Source organism: Macrobrachium rosenbergii, chromosome 42, assembly GCF_040412425.1.
Source record: "Macrobrachium rosenbergii isolate ZJJX-2024 chromosome 42, ASM4041242v1, whole genome shotgun sequence".
NCBI lineage: Eukaryota > Metazoa > Arthropoda > Malacostraca > Decapoda > Palaemonidae > Macrobrachium > Macrobrachium rosenbergii.
In genome coordinates this window covers 8,597,087-8,619,628 of record NC_089782.1, presented here as the reverse complement: position 1 = coordinate 8,619,628, position 22,542 = coordinate 8,597,087, and the positions used below count along the sequence as shown (strand labels likewise).

At 46.9% G+C, this 22,542-nt stretch overlaps 1 protein-coding gene across 5 annotated transcripts in view; it reads left to right on the top strand.

The window, feature by feature from the left end:
- The first annotated feature begins 2,148 nt into the window (after positions 1–2,148).
- The window catches only part of LOC136827933 (uncharacterized), a 231,455-nt gene continuing 211,061 nt past the window's right edge, over positions 2,149–22,542 (top strand). For 2 of the 5 annotated variants that reach the window (XM_067085396.1, XM_067085395.1), the window contains exon 1: positions 2,149–2,439. The gene's annotated coding sequence lies outside the window, so the exon portion shown is untranslated. The remainder of the gene's footprint in view (positions 2,440–22,542) is intronic. The other 3 variants (XM_067085399.1, XM_067085398.1, XM_067085397.1) reach the window with 3 other exon arrangements.

Genomic DNA, 22,542 nt, shown 5'->3' with positions numbered 1-22,542 from the left:
AAATAAGTAAGATATTAAGGAAGAAACCCTAGCGAAAGAGCTTGTAAAGTTCTGGAAGAAAATATACCGAACAAGAAGAAAACCAAATGAGAGAGATATGGAATGGGAGCAAAAAAGAGCAGTTTATATAAACACGACATGGAAGAAATGATGAAAAGAACAATAGCAGGATTAGGACAGCATATGATATACCACACATCGTTAAGAGAACACTTGGATGGCGTGTATGATCTAACAAAGACAGAAATTAAACCCATGGAAGAAGTCAATATAACTGAAGAAGATGTGAAAAATCAACTTGAGATGATGAAATCAAATAAAGCACCAGGGCCAGGCGGGATGAAACCAGTTCTGTTCAAACTGTTCTTACAAAGTACCAACCTTAAAAGAAAATTGGCAGAATGTTTAAACAACATACTGAAAGGCAGGAATACACAGAACGGCTGGTTTAAGTAAAAAACAACACTCACACCCAAGAAACAACACCCCACAGTCAAAGGTCTCGGACCAATTGCATTAAATAATGTGTCATATAAAATTTTCATGGGGATCCTGAAAACCAAAATAGAAAAGCATATTAGAAATATAGGGAAAACACATGAACTGCAGTCAGGCTTTACTACTCAAAGAGGAGGAACTGATAATTTGTATATCTTTGAATATTACATACAGGAAACGTACAGAAGGAAAGACCCGTTATTTTTAGTATCAACAGACTTTCAAAAAGCATTTGACTCAGCAGAAAAAAGCTCATAGAGGTCATGATGAAATATAGGCTACATGCAGAGGTAATAAGTGCAGTAGCAAAGATGTATACAAATGACATAACAAGTCTATGCCTCAACAATGTAAAACAAAAAGAGCTAAATGTAACAAATGGAATAAGGCAGGGTTGCAATGGCTCAACCATATTCTTCATACTGAAAATTACTTGATAATCAAAAAACTAGAAAGCACAACTAAAGGTTTCAGAAATGAAGTTTTAAAGATAATGGCACTATTATATGCAGACGATGGATTAATCCTAGGACAAACCCTTGAAGAAATAACAAAAGCAATACAAACCCTTATGGAAATAGCAAGCGAATGTGGCCTAAATATAAACAAAGACAAAAGCAATATATTAATATCCATCGATTGGTATAGTATTGACGATGTAGAAAATATGCAGCACATAGAAGGAATAAAAATAGTTAAGCAGATAAAATACCTGGGTGTAACGATCAACAACATGAATCTCTGCTTCAGAGAACAGATAAAAAGGGCACAAAATAAAGCAAAGCAGATGGCAAATATGGCTAATGCAGTCATCAGTAAAAGCTGTAGCAGGCTGAAAATAGGAAAACTATATTGGAAAGGATTAGTGATGCCATCCTTCATGTATGTCATAGAAGTCGTGAAACTTGGCAAGAAAACCATAAATGAACTACAAAAGGTAGACAATCAAGTATATAGAACAATCCTGAAAGCACCAAGATACACAGCAAGTTGTGCATTAAGATCCGAAATAGGGTCCTCTTCCTGCCACTCGAGAGATATGAAGAATAAACTATTCTATCTGAAACATACACTTGAGAGTGGTGGAAATAAGCTCCTATACGAGATAACCATGGATCAATATGAAAACAAAGAAACCCCTTGGATCTGTAAGTGAAAGAGTATATGAAAGAATTAAACATAAACTTAGGTAAAATTGAATCGCTTAAAGGTAAGCAGCTAAAAGAAATAATAAATAACTGGGACAAAATGCATGGGAAAGAGAAATGAATGACAAGACAACATTAAGAATCTACAGAAAATATAAAGAAAACATAAGAGAAGAAACCTGGTATGATAACACTGAAAAAACAATGCTGATCAGTAGGGCTAGACTAGGCACACTAGAATTAAACGATAGGAATAGGCTAAAAGGGGAAGATACAAAATGTTTGTGCTGAGGAAAAAAATTAAAACTTATGACATTTCTTACTTTACTGCCAAGCATATATGAGATTAGAGAAATTGATAGCTAATATACTTTTATTTACAGATTTTCTGAAAGGGGAAATTGATAACAGGAAAGAATTTATAAAAGAATTATGGCTTTACAAGGATAAAAAACTTAAACAAACACAAACAAAGGAGGAATAAAACGAGCAAGGGAGCCGTTTCAGAGACAAACCTCGCCTACTACTACTACTGCTTCAAGTAAGTTAGTAACATATATTTGAATTCTGAACAATTTGTAGCTGGTAAACGCATCTGTTATCTTATCTTTCACTTTTAATTGTGTATCAAGGTTCATGGCATACACCGTGTGATAGCCTAGGGGGCGGGACTATTGTCATCTTAACAGAGTACAATCACAGTGTGTGGAATAACTAGGCCCAGGTTACAGCAGCCAAAACCTTCGCTGTTCGGAAACGTTAAAACAAGAAAGCAAGAAGCCCACCAGTAAAGGTTAGATACATACAGTATATCTGTTTAGATACATGGCTTACACACTTTTCCCACTGACTATCTTTTGTTTTATGCATTTTGAATAATTCTTGTTGGCGCAAACAACGCTAGAAGTAGCAATAAGCTAGCTCCTCATGGGGCATTACTTTAGAAATTGATTTTTCTTATAGTATTTTGGTTGCTTAGGCTATCAAGAATTTACCGTTATTTTTTGTCGGTCGACTGTAATTAACCTCAGAAGTTGTAAGCTATGCTGGCCATCCGGGAATGCTATCGTGCATGTGCAGTGTTATAGGCTAGGGGAGCTTTTGGGGTAAAAAGTGGAGTTCCCCTCACTGGGGTTCCAGCCCCTGGCTAAGTAACATGGCCTGCGAGGTTAGGTTAGGGTACATTAGTATAGTTCATTTTGTAATAGCCTTTGTTTCCTTAGTCAATCCCTTCTTAAACATATGGCTTCCTAATGACTTGAGCATGTGCAGAACCATTCCAGAGGCCAACGACAACATGGCAGTCTGGTCTTTCTCCCAACGTTTTCTCCCACCCAAAACCCTGCATTCCGAGAGGGTCCCCAACCATGTTGGGTAGCCTAGATGTGAGGTTAATAATAATTGACTGACAATAAACACCACCACCACCTCCTTCATCAGCAACACTAAAAGTTTAGGAAAAATCAATTTCGAAGGTAATAGTCCATGCAGAGCTGTAGTTTAGATTTACCCAAACCACACTTTTTTTTTTTTTATATACACCTCTGGCGATATCCAACAATTATGGGTGACCCTGGTGGGAAACTGGGTTTTCAGGATGGAGAACAAAAGCAATTGTAGTCCCCGTACATGTCGAAATGCATAAATCACAACATAGGTTAATCAGTTGAAAAACAAATAACACTTTATGCACATCAGCAGTAACAATCACCTAAAAATTTTCATGAAAGTGTAGCAAGGGTGTGCTAATTGAAGGGTTGCATCCTAACCTAACTTAACCTAGGACATGGGTCTTTACTTGGCCTAGGGTTGTGGCTGAGAGGTCATAGAGTCAAAATACAAAGATACATGCTAACTTGGGTTCCAGGCCCATACCTTGTCCACCATCCAAACCCAACCTAGCCTTGCACGCTGGTCGCTATCCAGCAAGTGGGTGTGCCTTGTTTCCCCCTTAGCATTAAGTGGCACATATTTATTACATAGAGGTTGGAAGGTACCCAGTAAGCATAAAAAGCACAGTTGTTCTGACACGATGTACAAACCGTCGGCCCTTTACATTAGGAATTACTTTCAGCATAGGCTGGAAACGGGCGTTAAACTCTTGAGCAACGTGTTAGGCAGTAACTACCTGGCTAGATGACATAGCTCCATGTCAGGATCGTTCTGACTCTGTTCCCGCCAATGTTGATCGATCGCTGTCATTGCTGGCCTTCATGTATGCTGTGGCAATGCCTCTAGCATATCTGTGGTCCATCTGCTCCTGCTGGTCCCTGTGTTATGCTCCTGTTAACTCAATGACAGTCTCTGAACAGCTCTTCCTGGTCTCCTGCCGCAGCCGTCCTGATTGTTCCTGTTGCTGCTGGTGACTTTCATGTGACGTTCTTGGCCATTGCAGTAGTTCCTGCCTTCCGAACCGCTTCCGTAGCTCCTGCATTGGCTGTCCTGATCGTGCCCACTGCTTCTCCTGGTGGTCGTGCCCGGTGCTGCTTCCGTTGTGTTCCTGCCAGCTGCCCTGGAGGTTATGATGTCCGCCATCCCTTAGATGTTGGTATGAAGGTGAAGGAAGTCGCCTTGTGGAAGTGACGTTCCTGGCCGTTGCAGTAGCTCCTACCTTCCGAACCTCTGCTGTAGCTCCTGCATTGGCTGTCCTGATCATGCCTGCTGCTTCTCTTGGTGGTCTTGTCCTGGGCCGCTCCCGTTGTGTTCCTGCCTGACTGCCCTGGAAGTTATGATGTTTCGTGTCCACCATCCTGTAGAAGATGTTGGAGTGAAGGTGAAGGAAGTCGCCCTGTGGAAGTAGCCGCCGTCTTCTTCATCTTATCTTCTTCGTCGTCTTCTGCTGCCTCCTCCCTTCCTCTCCCGAGGTCCAAGGGCATCCCGGGAATCCGACAGACCTCTGCCAGCCAAAGGAGAGGAAGGCTGCTTCTTCCCCTTGATGCCCTTGGACATCTAGGGAATGCCTCCTTCCGAGGAGCCAGTGGGTCTCTCGTTGGCTCTTCCTTACCTTTGGGTTAAGAAATCGATTCGCATACCCCTGGGTTTTGTGTTTCAGGAGTCGTGGGTGCACAGACTTCAGTTTGCGATCCTGCTCCGAGTACTCGAGATTCTATGGAATATCAAGTATCCCAATCTGGTCTGAAGAGTATTTCCTCGGCCCAGTTCGGGAGCAGTGTAAGAGAAAGGGCCGAGGCACCCAGGTGTCTCAGCTCTTCCTGCCAGCACCACAAGCGCTCCCCGAGTGCTTGCCAGTGCTCGGTCGGGTTCCCAGCCTGGTGTCTCGATCCTGTCGGTTCAAACACCAGAAGAAGCAGGGAAGAGATTTCCTTCTGGAGTCCTGCGGGACTTCTAAGGGAGACAAGTTTCTCTCGTTGGTTCTTCCCACCCTCGGGCGGGTACCGATTCGCATTCTCCTGTGGGGTCTGGCATTTTGGGGGCTGTGAGAGCGCAGCCTCTCAAGGCCACGCCCTCTTTGCCAGTCTTGGAAGTCTTTGTCTAAGACTGGATCTGTGCCTGGCTCTTTTGATCTGTTAGGAAGCTGAAAGCAGCCACTCCCAATTTTTGGGAGTCTCGTGGGTAGGTCGAATTCTATGAATCACGAGTGCTCTCCTGACGAGAGGCACAGGACGAGAGAAAGTGCCGAGACACCCAGGTGTCTGGGTGCTGAGACGCCAGGTGTCTTGATACCGCCCGCCAGCTGCTACGGTTGCTTGGCCGGGTTTAATACTTGTGTCTTGAACCTTAGTGTTCGAGCATGCAGGATAGCAGACACAGAATTCCCCTTTGAACCTTCTTCTCAAGGGGCCTTGGCCTTGAAGGAGTTTAGAGTTTGGGAACTAGCAATAGTTCATGGCAGACGAGTTCAGCCCTGTCCAGTTCCAATTGTGTTCGTGTGATAGGCTCGGCTCGGCTCGGCCCCTTTCTCGCGCTTAGATGACTGGCTTGGCTTGCTCGGCTTTCGAGACTAGCTCGGCTCGGCTCACCCCGCCTGCCTCCCAGTCCACCGCATACCGCCCATCTGGATCACGTTCATGTGATCGGCTCGGTTCGGTGCGGCTCGACTCAGCCCTACTCGGTTTTTTCCGATTCGGGTTCTCGGTTATGTTCAAGTGAACTTTCTGCTCTTCCCAGGAAAGCGCTTTGCCACGGCACAAGCGCTCTTCTTCCCCCGTGTGGCAGTAATCTCCTTCGGTTGATTATCGCTCACGGTCCGCCTCTCCTGCTTATCTTACTGGCAGGACAGGTAGGGTTACTCTTTCTCCTCACACTTTCTCTTTTCCTCTCGGTTGTTCCGAGAGGCGTGAGACAGAAAGAGAGTTAAGTTAAGTGTACCTTAGTTTTACCAGACCACTGAACTGATTAACAGCTCTCCTAGGGCTGGCCCGAAGGATTAGACTTATTTTTATGTGGCTAACAACCAATTGGTTACTTAGCAACGGGACCTACAGCCTATTGTGGAATCCGAACCACATTATAGCCAGAAATGAATTTCTATCACCGGAAATAAATTCCTCTAACTCTTCATCAGCCGGCCGGGGAATTGAACTCCGGCCCATCGAGTGACAGTCCGCAGCTCTACCGACTCACCCAACGAAGAGCTGACAGGCAGAGAGAGCTCTTCGGAGTTCGGCTTCCTGGCGTGCTTTGAGTGTCAGTCCCCTGATTGTCTCCTAGTACAACCAGTTAGCCGAGGATGGTTTCATGGAATCTGTCAAGGCTCCCTCCAAGGGGAGAGGCCCAGGAGTTTCACTCTTCGGAAGCAGCGAGGGTCTTCCTCTTGAAGTTGCGATCGCCCTCGTTTTTTGGAGAACTTCGCTTCAATTCGTCAGCGCGAGGATCCCCGGGACAGGACTGCGACTCCCCCAATGAATAATCTTCATCACTCATAACCCTTGCAATTCCCAAGGGGCCGAGAGTTTCGGGGGCTGCCACGGTCCTTGCTTCCGAGAGCGTTCTCGACCAGATGGACTCTTTTCTTCGGAGGAGTTCATTCAGGTCGAGACACCAAACTTTTACCCTGCCTTGACAGAATACGAATTCTTCTTGCCTCGTAGGGTCTGGGCGACTGCAGTTCTGTGAGCAATTCTGGTGCTAAGAAGAAGGACTTTGTCCCAGTTCGAATCTCTGGTTTCATAAGTCCCGAGTTGGCTCAACCCTTAGGAATGAACCTTTACTTGGTTCTGCCTTTCTCTTGCAGAGATTTGCCAGATACCTCGGTAATCAAGGTTTGTACCAGGGCACTGCCTTGTCCTTTGGACAATGGCCAAGACCTTGGGGTCTTAGTCATCTCGACTCGACCTCGGGGTCTTAGTCATCTCGACTCCACCTCGAGTTCAAACTAGCCCCCCTCAACTCCTAAGAAGTCCCAGGCTTCCATAAAAGATTGCGGAACATAGCCCTCTTCTTCCCTTCTAGGAAAGTGCGCATAACTGTGTCTCTTTCCACCCTCTTTCCCATAAGGGAGGAGGGAAGAAGGGAAGAGAGAAAGAAGTATCGACTGGGAAGTTCTCCTACTGCAGGTTCCTAAATGAAATGATACTTATCAAGCCTCTGAGCTGGTATATCGTCGTAGACCTGGGAAGGATTCCTTCAGGAGAAGCACTATTTCCTAGGTCTCGGCAATTCTTTCTTCAAACTTCCATCTTGCTTCCTCTCTTGTGCTCCCGATTCGAAATGCCAGACCGCTAGAGCTAATTGTTTCGGCATCCTGTCATCTTGGTGCAGTGAAGCTTCCTGTGGGTGGAGAATGGAGGTCTGCTTCCATTCCTCTGTCCTTCTTTCCTCTTCAAAGTATGAGGAAAGAGTCAGGCTAATGCTTGATTGAAGGGACCTTCGAATATGCTTGCATATTCCCCTCACATTGTGTGTCTACTTACTGATTCACTGATTGAGGAATAGGCTCACACTTTTAAGACTTTTCTTGAAGGTGTGGAACTGAGACGATTAGGTAACTCTTCTCATCACCATCCTGGACTCAAGGCAGCCTTTGGCCTCTGAGAATTTAGGATGAGTTTCAGACACTCAATGGTTCATTTAACAACAAACCACAGCAGTGGCATTTGTTGACAAACAAAAGGGAATCGTTTTTTCCTCCTGTTTCATATGTCGAAATTTGCAAGTACTCGAGTTTTCTATAGCTCACTCGACATCTCAGTTACCCAGATGCATCCCCGGTGGGGATGTATTGGAAAGCGAGCTTGGCCTCAGGTTTGAGTGATCGGGACGGAATGTGCTGCACACTCGAAGATTCATGAAGAGACTGCTCAACTGAGAAATCCTACCATCTTTCTGCTGCCTCCCTGCACAAGTTGGTAGTTTTTCTGCTCCTTCATACCAGACCCAGGGGACTGTTACAGCGGGCATGCTGTCTTTCTGGAAACTTGATATCTACATTTTTCCTCTGTATGTGTCTGTTTGGCTAGGGGTTCTGGGAGCATTGTCAATTCTCGGTGTTACAGACAAATGGAAGACTTTGGCTCTGCCTGACCTGATAGCTGAGGCATCGAAAGTTCTGCTTGACCCAACCTCCTGTAGCAGCTACGCGAAGAAGCGGTCTGGGACTGGGAGACTTCAGCTTCCCTTGCAAGCATAGGCGCTGCTGCTCACGGCACCAAATATAGCTGGATATCTCGTGAAGCCTCTGCAACACTCCCAGGACTGGAGCCATCTTCGCTGGTGGGTGTCGTAGCGAACTTCTCGGTCAGAGTCGTCAAGTCTGAACTTCCTGTCTTTGTCAGCTGAGGGTTGCTTTCTTCCCTTTCATTCGTGAAGAACGAGGCCCTTGGCGACTAGTCTTTTATCTGAAGTAGTCTTCTCTCAGTCGAGATTTAGCATGGTTTTGCTGTCCCAGGGAATCGTTCCCGGGTGGCATGTGACTCTCATTTGGGGTTCCTGTCCCATGCTGCACGACCTCACGAGAGTCGCCAGATAGAGATGTGCCCTTAGGACCATCATCATCTTCCTCTGGCCTGGCGTAGAAGCTGGTAAAGAACAGGTGAAGGGGATCACATTCAACTCCTTCTCGGGTGTCGTAGGGTGGACCCTGAATCCATCGGCATCTATTGTCGGGTTTGAGTCCTTCTGTTCCTCCTGACTTTGTATCAATGATCCAGATCATTTGTTACTTTGTCCTTTAGGGAGTTGTGGTATCAAACATTCGACACTCCTAACCTGGAGTCTACGGACACATCTTTCTCGTGGAAGCAATCGAAGGGTACTCGCAGTTGACGACGACGCATAACGTACCTTCCACCGAGCTCATGAAGGCGAAGTGGTTTCAGTCCATCCCTCGCATTCTGGAAGTTTCTGTCTGTCTGGAAGCAAGACGTGGTCTCATAGACCACACTCTTGTCTTCCTATGGTCTTGCCCACAGGCCCTTGGAACCTTTTTTCCTTGGCAGCTGTGGTGGCTGCTCAACAAGTTGTGTTTTCTTATCTGGCTCCTTCAAGAGGACGAGCACCATCTCGCCTAAGGTGCTGTGGTTCTGGAAGTGAAGCATTCGAGAGTGACTGGCCTCTCTTCTTCCTCCTTCCTCGCCCTGTTTCCTAGGAGAAAATAGATTGCAGCCGATGTGGTCTTACCGCATCAGCGCCCAGGTCGTAACCAACACAGTGTTGACCTGGCGCTGATGCAGTAAGCACTACACATCGAGCACCTGCTCTATTTTTCTCCTCCTCCTAGAATCATAGAAGCAATTGTCTTTTCTAAGGAGGAAGGAGAGACTGGCACAAGGGAAACCCTATGTCAGGTTTTTCCTTACTGCCTCCGACTTCAAGATTCTCTCCAGCCTATTTTGTGCGAGTCACGTTTCTCACTGATGCTAAAAGGTTCAGCATCTGACATTTGATCTGCAGTTCCTACACCCGATCAATATGTCAGGAGGCTTGGGTACTCCTCCTCGCTCTTCGACCAGGAGGAATAGCCCCGTGTGCAGAACTCCAGTCAGTTCAGGAGACTCCACTCATTCCTCCCTCCAACCAGTGAGTCTTTAATGTGAGCATTGTGTTGGAACAAATCACAGCTTTGAAAGTAAATTGTATTTTTGTTCATGACACTTACCTGCCAGATATATATATAGCGTATTTCTCCGGAATCCGACAGAATTTCAAAATCTCATAATACCGAGTGTGGCCAGGTGGTGCTAGTACTCATTCTCGGCCGCTGGGAGGCGGAATCGGGAACCATTCCCATTTTTCACAGATTTTTCTTTCTGTCACGGTACTGTTAACATCTGTTACAGTACCTCCGCCTCTGATTTGTTAACTTGCTTATTCCCACTTAAGTATTCTTGACTTTTGGTTTTGATTCTGGACTGTGGATTGCACATCATTTTTCTGGATTGTTGTGATTTTGCTTATGACCTCTCTTTAACTATGTCTGGTTCTAGTTCTGCTAGTTTCCGTATGTTGTAAAGGAGTGATTGTAAGGTGAGGTTACCGAAAGTTTGCAGACCTCACTGCTTGTTTGAGGTGTAGTATGTTTGTCTATAGATGATCGATGTAAGGAGGTGAACCTTATCGATACAGCTGGAAGTCTTACGATTCGTATGTTCTAGTTGGAGCGTGACAGGGTTAGGGAGGTCTTCCTCCAGGAGTGTGTGCAAGAGTCAGGGCTATTTCTCTCCTGATAACCCAACGTAGTTGATGCACCTGTCCGTGGTTTTGCTCTTCGGCCCCGATATTGTGTCTGTGAGGGTTCGCCCTGGCGACTGGCGAGTTCTATCCGTGCGCTCGAGAACAAGTGACATTCTCAAAGTGCTGTGAAGTGTAGTGCTCCCCAGTGTTGTGGAGGGGGCGCCAGATCGCCCCATAATGCTTCTAGGCCTGACCGCTGTCAGACTCCCCAGGACTCAGGAGAAGGCATGTCAGCCGCAAGAAGGTTACGGGCTTCCTAATCGATCTGACGTCCTTCGGCAGTTCCTGTTGTCGCTCAGGCCGCTGATCGTAAGCTGGCGCCAAGATTCTCTGACTGCTGTCCTCCGAGGCCCTCCTGCCAAGGGGTGGAATTCTCGTAAGGACTCTCGTCCTCTCTCAAGAGGAGCAGTTCAAGAGACGCTCGCCGCCTTCTTCGTCGGCGAAGTTATTTTGGAAGCCTTTCCACCGCGGTGGAAGACGCAGCTTTTCAGATTTCGCCTGAGGATGTTTCAGGCCGCTTCCAGCCGCCCATGGAGAGAACTTTTCTTGCTCCCCAGAGGAAGAAGAAGCGCCCCCCGCCCATCGGGGTTCCTCCCATAGATTGTTCTCCTCCCAGACAGGATTCTTCACCTTCTAAGAAGATTTTGTTGGAGATGCAGCGACAGCGTCTTCTCTTATTGCAGAGAAGGACTTGCTCCTCTGCCGTCGCGAAGGACTGACTTTGCCTGTCAAGAGATCATGAAGTTCTTCCTGCCCACTTTCGTCGCCCCTTCTCCCGTGTCGTCGCCTTGTCGCCCTGTTAGCTTTCTTGCTCCTCGCCGTGACGCCGTCAACAGGACGCCGCAGCTTCTTCCCGTGACGCTCGGTCGCCGCTTCTTCAGGACGCGCTGTTCAGGACGCGCCGGCAGGACGCTCGTTTTTGGGCGTGACGCCAGACGACGCTTCTTCAGATGTGCTTCTCCAGGACGCCCGCAGGACGTTCCTCTGCTGTTTCAGGACGCCCGGAGCATTCTGTCGATCTGAGAAAAGAAGATCCCTTCTTCGATTGGACCTCAAGGCCTGCCTCTCTAAAGTGCTGGTGACCTGCTGTTTCTCCGACTGTGGCGGGAGAGGTGTCTGCCGATTCGGATCCTGCTGAAGTCGAGCTCTCGTCTGCTTCCTCTTCTTCGGACTACCAAGTTTTAACCAGCTTGCTTAAGGACTTGTTCGGGGACAAGTTTAAACCTTCGGCTCCTCTTTCCTCCTTTCTCGCTAGCTTCCTCCAAAGCTAGGGAGAGCTCCTGGTTTTTGAAGATGACTTTCGTTACACCAAGAGCTTTTCAAGAAAGTCAACATGTGGATGGAGGAACGGAAGTCCCATGGCAAGACCTCTTTCTGTGCCTCCGTCTGCTTTCAGGCAAGGCTGGTATGTGGTGAAGGAGACGGAGAAGATCTCAGCCCTTAGAGTTCCTTCCTCTCTGGGTGGATTTACCAGTCTTGTCGACGCCCAGAGGTCTCCATCTGCCCACTGCTAAGGTTTCTTGGACCTTTGTCAGAGACCTACCATCATCTCAAAGGTCTCTTCCGCACCATGGAGGTGTTTAATTCTTGGACTGGTGCTTGGTTTTAGATTCAAGCTCAAGCTCTGGACTCTATTACTTTGGGAGCTCTCAGTGTCCTTAACTGTATGGACAAGGCAGTTAGGATGGGATTCTGAAGAACTGGCTGCCTCACTTTGGTACGTGGGCCTCTTAAAGAAGAGGGCCTTGTTTTGTGACTTCACTACAGTCTGTCTCTCCTTCGCAAAGGGCAGAATTATTGTTCGCCTCCCTTTGTCCAACCATCTACCCCAGTCCTTGATTCGACATTTCATTAGTCTTAAGGAGAAGGCCACGCAAGACCTGTTGGCTCATTCTTCTAGACGTCCTCCAGCTTTCTTCTTCTGCCTTGCTTCAGTTTTGTCCACCAGGAAGAAGAAGCCCTTTCGTGGAGGAACTTCTTCCTCTAGATCACTCCACAGGAAGAGGTTTCACCAGAGGAGCTGGCCCTCTAAACCTAGGGAAAAAGTGACTTCTTTCACCTCCAGACACCTGTAGGAGCTTGTGGCTTTTATTTTATGGGAAGCCTGAGAACAAAAAGGGGCGGACGATGGTTCTATCCGTCTTAGAGAAAGCTACAAGATCCCTCTTTCATGTTTCCACCTTTGCATCGCCGTCTAGGATCTGTCGCTTTACCACCGAGAGAAGCAACAGATTCTTTGGACTCTGAGCAGTTGTTAGAAAGAGCCGTGGGAATAAGTTCTAGTTGGATTCTCCGGGTTCTATTAACAGCTTTTTTCTTAGTCCCGAAACAGTCGGGAGAGTGAGACCGGTCCGATGTAAGCGCTTTGAATCGCTTTATTTCAAAGGACAGATTCAAGATGGAAACGCTTCAGTCGGTTCTAGGGGCCTTAAGACCAGGACTGATGGTCTTCTGACTTATAAGATGTGCATCATGTTCCCATTCATCCTCAATCAAGGAAGTACCTGAGATTTGTGCTGGGGGGACGAGTCTTCCAGTTCAGAGCTCTCTGCTTCGGTTTGTGCACCGCTCCCATGATCTTCACGGTGATCATGAAAAACGCAGGTGGCTTCACCTGGCGTGGTGTTCGGGTGTCATTCTCACCTAGATCGACTGGCTCATACGAGCCTCTTCTCGGAGAAGTGTCTGAGGACTGACTTTCACACTGAATTTGGACGGGGTCCCTGGGACTTCTTGTGAACCAAGAAAGTCCCATCTGATCCCGACGCGAGTCCATCGCTCATCTGGGGATTCAGATGATTCAGTGGCTTTTCGAAGCCCATCCCGAACGGCAACGTGCTTTGCTTAAGCAAAGTTTCGCCCTTTCTAGGAAGAAAACATGCTCGGTGAGGAATGGATGAGTTTGTTGTGGGACCATTTCTCGCTGGAGAAGTTTGTTTCCCTGGGACTCCATCTCAGACCTCTCCAGTTTTCATGGAGAACTGAGGGACAAGGAGAATCTGGAAGAGATTTTGACGATATCTCCTGCTGTCAAGGATCATCTGAAGTGGTGGTCTGACCCTTGGAAGCTGCAGAAGGGGTTTCTTTCGCTTTCAGAGCCCCACCTAGTGTTGCTTTCCTCGACGCCGTCCAGGGGAAGGAGATGGGGGAGCAACACTAGAGGGGGGAGGAAGTGTCAGGCACCTGGAGGGGAACAGGTGTCCTGGCACAGCAAATCATGAATTGGGTGCTATCTTTCTGCCCTTCAATTCTTCTCGGCCCGTTGCAGGCAGAATTGTCCAAGTCAATTCGACAATACCACAGCCTCTAGCGCACTTCAAAAAAACAGGGGTACTTGATCTCGCTCCCTGTTCATCCTTGCGTAGGAGATCCTGCTCTTGACTCATGCTCAAGGGTCACTATTTCACGAGGTTCATTGGGCGGGAGTGGAGAATATCCGAAGAGACCTTCTCAGTCAAGTAAAATCAGCTGCCAATGAACGAGTGGACTTTTCACAAGGAGGCGTTTAGAGTTGTGGAGAATTTGGGGACGCCCTCTATGATTCCTTTGCCACGTCCAGGACGGCAAGACTTCTTTATTGCTCTCCTGTCCTAGACCCAGGAGCGCAGCCAGACGCCCTCCTGGACTGAAAGGCCTCACTCTTTACGCTTTCCCCTCCTTCAAGATCCTGGGGAGAAGTGATAAGGAAAGTTTGCAAACGCCAGAAGGAGCAAAGGAGACTCTACGCCCCTTCTGGCCAGCAGCGGATTGGTTTCAGAGACCCTGTCCTTCCTAGTGGACTTTCCAAGAACGCCCATTGAGGGTGGACCCTCAAGCAGCCGCATTTCAAAAAAGGTTCCACCAAACCTTCTCCGCTTCTGAGTCTGATCATGTCAGACCATCTCAAAGTTGGCCAGAGCAAGAGGTTTTTCTTAGAACGGTGGCAAAGGCCATTGCTAATGCCAGAGACCTTCTTCAATGCGGTCTACCAGTACAAGTGGTCTATTGTTTTTAGAAGATGGTGCAGGAGTAAAGGAGTTTCTCGTTCACGACCTCTGTACTACAAATAGTTGACTTCTTTTATCTAGCATAAGAATAAACTGGCAGTCTCGAATTATTAAGGGTTATAGGCTATGTTATCGGCAGCTTTAGGCACAGAGGCCTGAACTTCAGCGAGCAACAAGATCTTCACGATCTATTAAGATCCTTCGAGACTGTCAAAACAACTCAGACACCTTCTTGGAATCTGATGTTGTCCTGAAGTTTCTTATGTCTAGTAATTTTGAACTCTGTCTTCAAGCTCCTCAAAAATCGTGGACGAGAAAGCTGTCTTCCTAACGGCTCTAGCGACAGCTAAGAGGATCAGTGAAGTGCAGGCTATTAGCAAACATATTGGCTTTAGGGGTCCTAATGCTGTATGCTCCCTAAATCCTTTGTTCTTAGCCAAGAACGAGAATCCTTCAAACCCTTGGCCCAAATCTTTTGAAATCAAAGGTTTGACGGAAATACTTGGGCAAGAGTCAGAAAGAGTCTTGTGTCCTGTCAGGGCTCTTAAGTTCTACTTAGCCAAGACCAAGAATACTTCAGAGGCTCATCGGACAATCTGTGGTGTTCGGTGAAGAGAGACCTGATCTTTCCATGTCCAAGAATGCTCCAGCATTCTTTTTAAGAAGTGTTATTCGAGAGGCTCATTCCTCCTGCCTAGAAGGTGACATGAGACTTCTGAAAGTAAAAGCTCATGAAGTTAGAGCTATCGCGACTTCGATGGCTTTCCAAAAGAATATGTCTCTGAATGATATTCTTGGTACTACCTCTGAGAAGTATCCAGTGTTCGCTTCAGACACTTCATGGATGTGAAGACGACATTTGAAGACTGCTCTTCGCTGGACCGTGACGCTTCCGCAGAACACCTTATGTTGGGAGAAGAAGGCAATACTCATCCTATCCTTTAGGGTTAGGTATTTTTAATCTTGCTGTTGTTTATTTCTGGTTGTTGCGGCCATTGAGGTGGACATCCCAATTTTTAGCCTATGCTAGGTTCTTTTTACCTTAGATAGGGCGGTCAGGTGGTTGGTCGCTGTCTCTTCCTCTCTGTGCTGGTAACATGATCTAGTCCTATTGTGGTCACGCCCCCTGACAGGTCATCCGATCTCCAGCTTTACAGGTCCCTACCTTGCTGGAGACTCTGGATTACAGAAGCAGGCTTGGGTGACAGATAACCCTCGAAGTCAGCCATGCTAACAGGTAAGGAACCAAGGCGCTATTCGGGCCTACATTTATTTGTTTCAACCTATTCTGTCTCTTCCCACCTCCTACGCAGGGATTCAGCTATATATATCTGGCAGGTAGTGTCATGAACAAAAATGATATTTTAATGATAAAATAAGGTTTGTTCATACTTACCTGGTGATATATATACTTTTAGCAGCTCCTCCCGCCCTCTTGGAGACAGTGGCACTAGAAAATCTGAATAGAAAATGGGAATGGTTCTGATTCCCGCCTCCCAGCGGCGGAATGAGTACTAACTACCCAAGAGCACTGGGCGCAGCCGCGAAGCCTTGAAATACCCTGTCGGATTTCGGAGAAATACAGCTATATATATATCTGCCAGGTAAGTATGAACAAACCTTATTTTATCATTAAAATATCATTTTTCCTAACTATACAAGCCTGAGGTCCTTTACATTACATATTATGCCCTGCCCACCTCATGCCACCCCTCAGTCTGAACCTGGACCGAAAGGCAAACTGGAATGTTTACATCCGGAAGTGGTATTCCAACTCACTCATGTAGTTAATGTCAACCATCTTGCCCAAAGAGTTTAACAGCCGTTTCAGCCTATGCTGAAGTAATTCCTAATGTAAAAGGACCTCAGGGTTTGTATATATTGTTGAAAAATACAATTTGTTTTCAAAATAGTGATATTTGCTCTGAAGTTCTGATAATTGGCAGATATACATGCTACCAGTTGTTGTAAGCTTTTCACAACACAGATGTCAAACAACCAATGACTTAAGAATCAAGTATGAGTTTATCACCCCAAGGTGTGGATAGGTGTGGTTTTACAGTAGACTTACAGTTTAGCATCAGCATAGGCACAGAAAGTAAGGATAGCTTTAGTATCTATAAGATTACTGTGATTCCTGTCTGCCACATGGATGGCTTAATTAGGTAGCTTGCTTCTGGCTTCAGGCCACACAGAACAGAGAATACTCAGTCGCCTAAGTTATACCTGATAATATTATTTACATGGTAAATTTGACACTAAATGTAATTATCAGTATTCAGATATGGTCTTAATTAAGGGTAGGGAGGAAGGTTCTAGGCCCATTAGAGGTGAATTTTGGTCATGATTTACTGCTGGTGTGGTCACTTCAGATGCATTGAGGTGGCTGTGACTGAGGCCCCTAGCTTAGGTAGGATGTTATTTTCAAGACGTAATGAATTATTTGTGGAAATAGAACCAACATTTGTGGTTCTTTTTCAAGGTTGCCTAGGGTGTGTTGGAAGGCTAGTACAGTTCATGGAAAGAATTCTCTTCTAAGATGTTTCACTATTCTACCTTACATAACCTCCTTGTTCCTACATGATATACAAACCATTGGTCCTTTACATAAAGAATTACTTACAGCAAAGCTGGAAACGGTCGTTAAACTCTTGAACAAGGTGTTAGGCAGTAACCAATGTCCGTAGGCGGGAGTCCCACCAGCCCGGATGTAAACATTCCTAATTTGCTTTTGGCTGTCATGTTGTGCAGACACATAAGCTGGAGCTCTCTGCCTGATTGTCAGCAAGCCTCTTCTCTCCTGGTGGGACTTGTTGTGTTGTTTAGGTATATATTGTGTGTTTGATGTTTATTATACAAACCCACATTTTATATGTAACTTACCCAGTAATTACATAGCTAAGAGTCTCTACTTGTACAGCAGCTTGAATTTTGAATTTCGCGGTAGCAATTTTTTTGTTTGTGTAGGTAAGGTAAGAAGACCCCACCCATTTTCGGGGTAAGAGAGAGGAACAACTAGCAAACTGGTCCTTCAATTTGTTTCACATCCCATGGCTACACAGTTGTAGGAGTGCAGCTTTGATTGAGATTTGCTTGTTATCTTTCCTTTTTGGTGAAGTATTTTGCAGATGACTGCCTTCAGCAAGTTTATTATTGAGGATTACTGTATTCATTTATACTGTTCTGAGCTTAGATTTGACTTTTTCTAGACTTAGACTGAAAGAGTGAGACTTTGAGTAGACTGGCTTTTTCTCCATCAGAATTGCCTATTGTTAGATGTTTGGATTGTTCAGTTGTTCTCTAACGAGAATTACTGGCAGTGTTGTTTTTCTTAGTCTCTAAGTATTTGTAATTTACTGATTTTGACGATTCCAGCTCGTTTAGCTTTCAGTATTGCAGCAAAGGCTGCAATACCAGGTTAACAAAAGCTTTGTATGACTCTCACTCTATTTGCACTTCTTGTAGAGGACAGGTTTGCAACATTAATCTCACTTGTGATGAATGCGTAGGTTGGGATGAAAAGACTTGGAAGACTTTAGCTTCTCACCTTGTAAAACTAGAAAGAGATAGGAAGCATAAGCTGCCTCTAGAGCCAAGAGTAAATCCCTGGTTAGTCACATACGACTTTAAGTTGGTAGCAAGGATTTACCTGTTATTTCATCACCTGTACCCAATGTATCTCTTGTGTCCAGTCCTCATGTACCACCCTCTCCTGGTTCCCACACTTCCAAACCCGATCACATCACAAAGCTCGAGACCAGGATTGACCATAAGTTTGGTCTTATGGTTAACACACTGTCCCAATTAGGGGAATCAGTGCATTTTCTATTGGGAAAGATGACTGAAAAAAGTGTTAGTGAAGTGATAGTGGAGGAGGTGGCTACCCATCCTGCCGGCTCACCTAGGCAGAGGTCACTGCCAAACTCCCCTAATCCTGGGAGGATGTATACCGTGGTATCCCAGGTGACGACTAGAGGGCTGTTGAAAGATCGCCTCGGATATTCACTAGCTATCCTCTAGTCCTGGAACGCTTAGTCCAGATAAGAGGTGTGCCAGTGGCGTTTCTCTAAGGAGTCTCGTCCGTTGAAGAGGCACTTGTCATATTTGGATCAGATGTCTCCGCTCCCCATCAAGAGACCTAGAGAACTTTCCTGGAGTCTCAGACCATCTTGCAGTTTTTGGGACAGTCCGGAACGCTTTATTAGATCATCACTCTGGCTGCCAGATTTTGGCTCCCAAGCGCTCTCCTACGTCTCACAGGTGCTCTTTGTCATCTTCCAAGCGCCCGCCCTCCAAGGAGTGCCTGTTTTTATTCGCGGAGTGCCCATTGGTCGGAGTGCCCAACAGCTCCTGAACTTCAGTTACCCTGGGTGCTCAGCGGCCATGCGCCTCTTCTTCCAGCTTTCTCCCAGGCGCCCGCCACGTGCTTGGGTAGACCCTGTTTGTTCAACTTTACCTACACTGTGCTACTCTCCGACCTCCTGATTTGATCTTTTTGCATGCCTAAGGCTGATCCTCTTAGGAGAAGAACTAGGATCCTTCTTTCAGCCCCATTCAACATCAGTTGAATAGTATTTTGATCTCTCAAGAAACTCGATATAAGTGAAGACTCCTCCGACCCTTCAGTGATCTCAGATGTCCTCAGAAGAGGAGGATTTAGGGCAGCAGTCACTCTCAGCCTACGCTGACCTTTGAGATATTTACTTGTCTTTCTTGGATTTCTTTTCTAGTACTCCTGCAGCTCCACAGTCAACTTTCTTGATGAGTAATCCTTATCGATTCTTCCAACCTCTCGAAGTTGGTTCTGCCTTCATCCTCTAGAAAGCTTTGGGACGATATTGATATTTGGCTTCAGAAAATCGAGATCAAGGGAAAGCCACCCTTTGTATACCAATCTTCTCAGCTTCGCTTTGAGATACTGTCGACGCCACTGAAGAAGCTCCTTCCCCTGGAAGTGGCTGCTTCCTTCCAAATTTCAGGCCTTATAGACTCAGCACGCAGGTCGCTGCTCTGCCTTCAGCGAAAATTATGTTGTTCCAACACAACACAAACCATTGGTCCTTTACATCAGGAATTACGGTGAAGCTGACATGGCCGTTAAACTTGAACATGTGGTTAGGTAGTAATTCACTATTGTGTAGGCGTGGAATAGCTCTACTCCGCCTGCCCGGATGTAAACATTCCAGTTTGTTGGTCGCCATGCTGGTAGTGATTGTTTTCAGATCTCTTGCCTGACTGTCGTTAAGCTCTTTATTATCCCGGTGGGATCTTTCTGTATTTTTGTGTATACTGTATATTGCGTGTTTGATATTTATTGATACAAACCCATGATTGTTCCGACACAATATACAAACCATTGGTCCTTTACATTAGGAATTACTTACAGCGAAGCTGGACACGGCCGTTAAACTCTTGAACAAGGTGGTTAGGCAGTAACTACCGTCAGGCAGGCGGAACCATCCTGCCTGGATGTAAACATTCCAGTTTGCGCCAGGCTGTCATGCATTGCAGACGCGTTTCGGATCACTTTGCATCGACTGTCGTTAAGCTTTTATTATCCCAGGATCTTTTCTGTATTAATAGGCAGGCTGCGGTGTTTGATATTATTAATACAAACCTACCATTTGTGATAGTCTGTATAACCCGTCGTTCCCGTGTCTGTGTCTTGGGTTTGATGTCCAGGGGCGTATTTAGAGGGGTGTAACTGAGTGGTAATGCTTCTCTTCCAGTATCCCTTTATTAGATACTGAAGGCATTCCCCTGTACTTTTGGAGATGTTAGATTGGGATGTAATATCTTCGCTCCCCTACATTGATCGGGGCGTGAGAGCTTGCTTCTCCCTCTTGGGCTCCCACCCCGCGTGTATAAGGGCATGACTACTTCCTTCCTCACTTGTGCCGAGTGTTGCTTTCGCTGCCTGCACTATAGAGGAGTTGTGGGGAGGTCAGGGCGCCGCCAAAGCCCCACTCCAAGGCGCTCCTGGTGGCCTCCCTCCTTCCTTCTCTCCCTGTAGGTTCTTCCTTATCCTCCTTCAGTAGAGACATCTCTCTCTTGGCCCCTCTCACTTTGCTCAAGTTGGGCGAAGACCATGAGGAGGGGTTGTGGTCAGGTGACTCCTTCTAAGGGGCCTCCTCTCACTGCATAGGCTGTTCCTTCGTGAAAGCAGAGGAGTCTCCTCTTACTAAACATCGCGTTGCTTCCTTCCAGGTTGATGTAGGGAGCATCGCGAGTAATAGCAGTATTAAGCCGGATATCTCTATATCTTGCATGAAGGAGTCCATGTTCATTCAGTGTTAAGCTCGATCGACCAATATACCTGGCTGGAAATAGCAGAGCTCCACATCGGGCATCGCCCACTCTGTTCCCACTCGATCGATCACCGTCATTGCTGCCTCATGTATACTGTGGCACTGCCTGGCATATTCAGGTCCATCTGCTCCTGCTGTTTCCCGTTTTATGCCCTGTTAACTCAATGACAGTCTCATGCTCTTCCTAGTCTCTCCTGTCATAGTCGTCTCGATTGTTCCTGTCGCTACTGGTGACGTTCATGTGATGTTCCTGGTCGCACAGCTCCCGCCTTCCGAACCGCTCCACAGCTCCTGCATCGCCGTCCTGACTGTGCCTGCTGCTTTCCAGGTCATGCGTGGCCACTGTTGTGTTTCTATCAACTGCCCTGGAGGTTACGATGCTTTGTGTCCATCATCCTGTAGAAACGTCAGAGTGAAGGTGAAGGGGAAGTCGCCCTGTGGGAAGTGATGTTCTGGCTGCTGCTGTAGCTCCTACCTTTTGAAATGCTTCCATAGCTCCTGCATCAGCTGTCCTGATCATGCCTGCTGCTTCTGGTGGTCGTGTCGTGCGCTTGTGTTCCTGCCTAGCTGCCCTGGAGGTTACGATGTTTCGTGTCCACCATCCTGTAGAAGATGTCGGAGTGAAGGTGAAGGAAGTCGCCTTAGGAAGTGACGTTTCGGCCAAAGTGCTGGGCTCCTGCCTTCGGGAACGCCTGTAGCTCCTGCATCGCTGTCCTGATCAGACGTGCTGCTTCTCCTGGTGGAAATGTGTCCCGGCCGCCTGTGTTCCTGCTCAGCTGCCCTGGAGTGTTACGATGTTTCTTGTCCACCATCCCGTACTGTATAAAGATGCTGGAGTGAAGGCGAAGGAAGTCACGGTGGGAAGTGACGCTCTGGCCGCTGCTGTAGCTCCTGCTCTTCAAAAACGTCAGAGCTCCGCATCGGCTGTCCTGATTGTGCCTGCTGCTTCTCCTGGTGGTCATGCCCTGGGCCGTTTCTTGCTGTGTTCCTGCCCAGATGCCCCGAGGCTGATGCTCTCGTGTCCACCATCCTGTATAAGATGTTGGAGTGAAGGTGAAAGAAGTCGCCTGTGGAATAGCTGCTGTCTTCTTCATCTTATCTTCGTTTTCATCTTCAGCTGCCTCTTCCCGTCCTCACCTGAGGTCCAAGGGCATCCCAGGAACCGGACAGACCTCTGTCGGCCAAAGGAGAGGAAGGCTGCTTCTTTCTCCATGATGCCCTTGGATAGCAGACACAGAATTCCCCTTTAAACCTTCTTCTCGAGGGGCCTCAGCCTTGAAGGAGTTTAGAGTTTGGGAAACTAGCACTAGTCCACGGCAGGTGAGTTCCACCCTGTTCAGTTGTGTTCTCGTATATTGGCTTGGCTTGACTTACTCACCTGCCCAACCCTGGCTGCGCTTATGACTGGCTCGGCTTGTTCTCGCCGCCTCCCAGTCCACCACATACCACCCAGTCTGGATTGCGCTCGTGATTGGCCTCGTTCAAAGTGGTTATTTTTCCTTCCATATTTGTTCAAATTCGCTATGGGGGTTCACAGGCATTGCTCACCTGAGTTACATGACAAATGCTGGAAGACTTCGCCGCCCAACTGATAGAAGCTCTGCTTCCGATGCATCGAAGAGTTCTGCTTGATCCAACCTCCTGTAGCTGCTACACAGGAAGCAGTTCTTCAGGACTGGGAAACCTTCCAGCTCTCCTTGCAAGCACAGGCTTTCTCGTTGAGTGGCAACAGATATAGCTGGATATCTCTCTTGAAGTCCTCTGCAACACTGTCCCAGGGACTGATCCATCTTCGCTGGTGGGTGTCGCTGATGGGAATTTTCCTCGGTCAGAGTCACTTCTCAAGTCTGGACTTCCTCGCTCTTCTCCCGCCATGCCGTTTTTCCCTTCCATTTGTGAAGATCGGGAGGCCCAGACCTAGTCTTCTATCTGAGCGAGCCTCTTCCTCCTCAGTCGAGATTTAGCTACAGA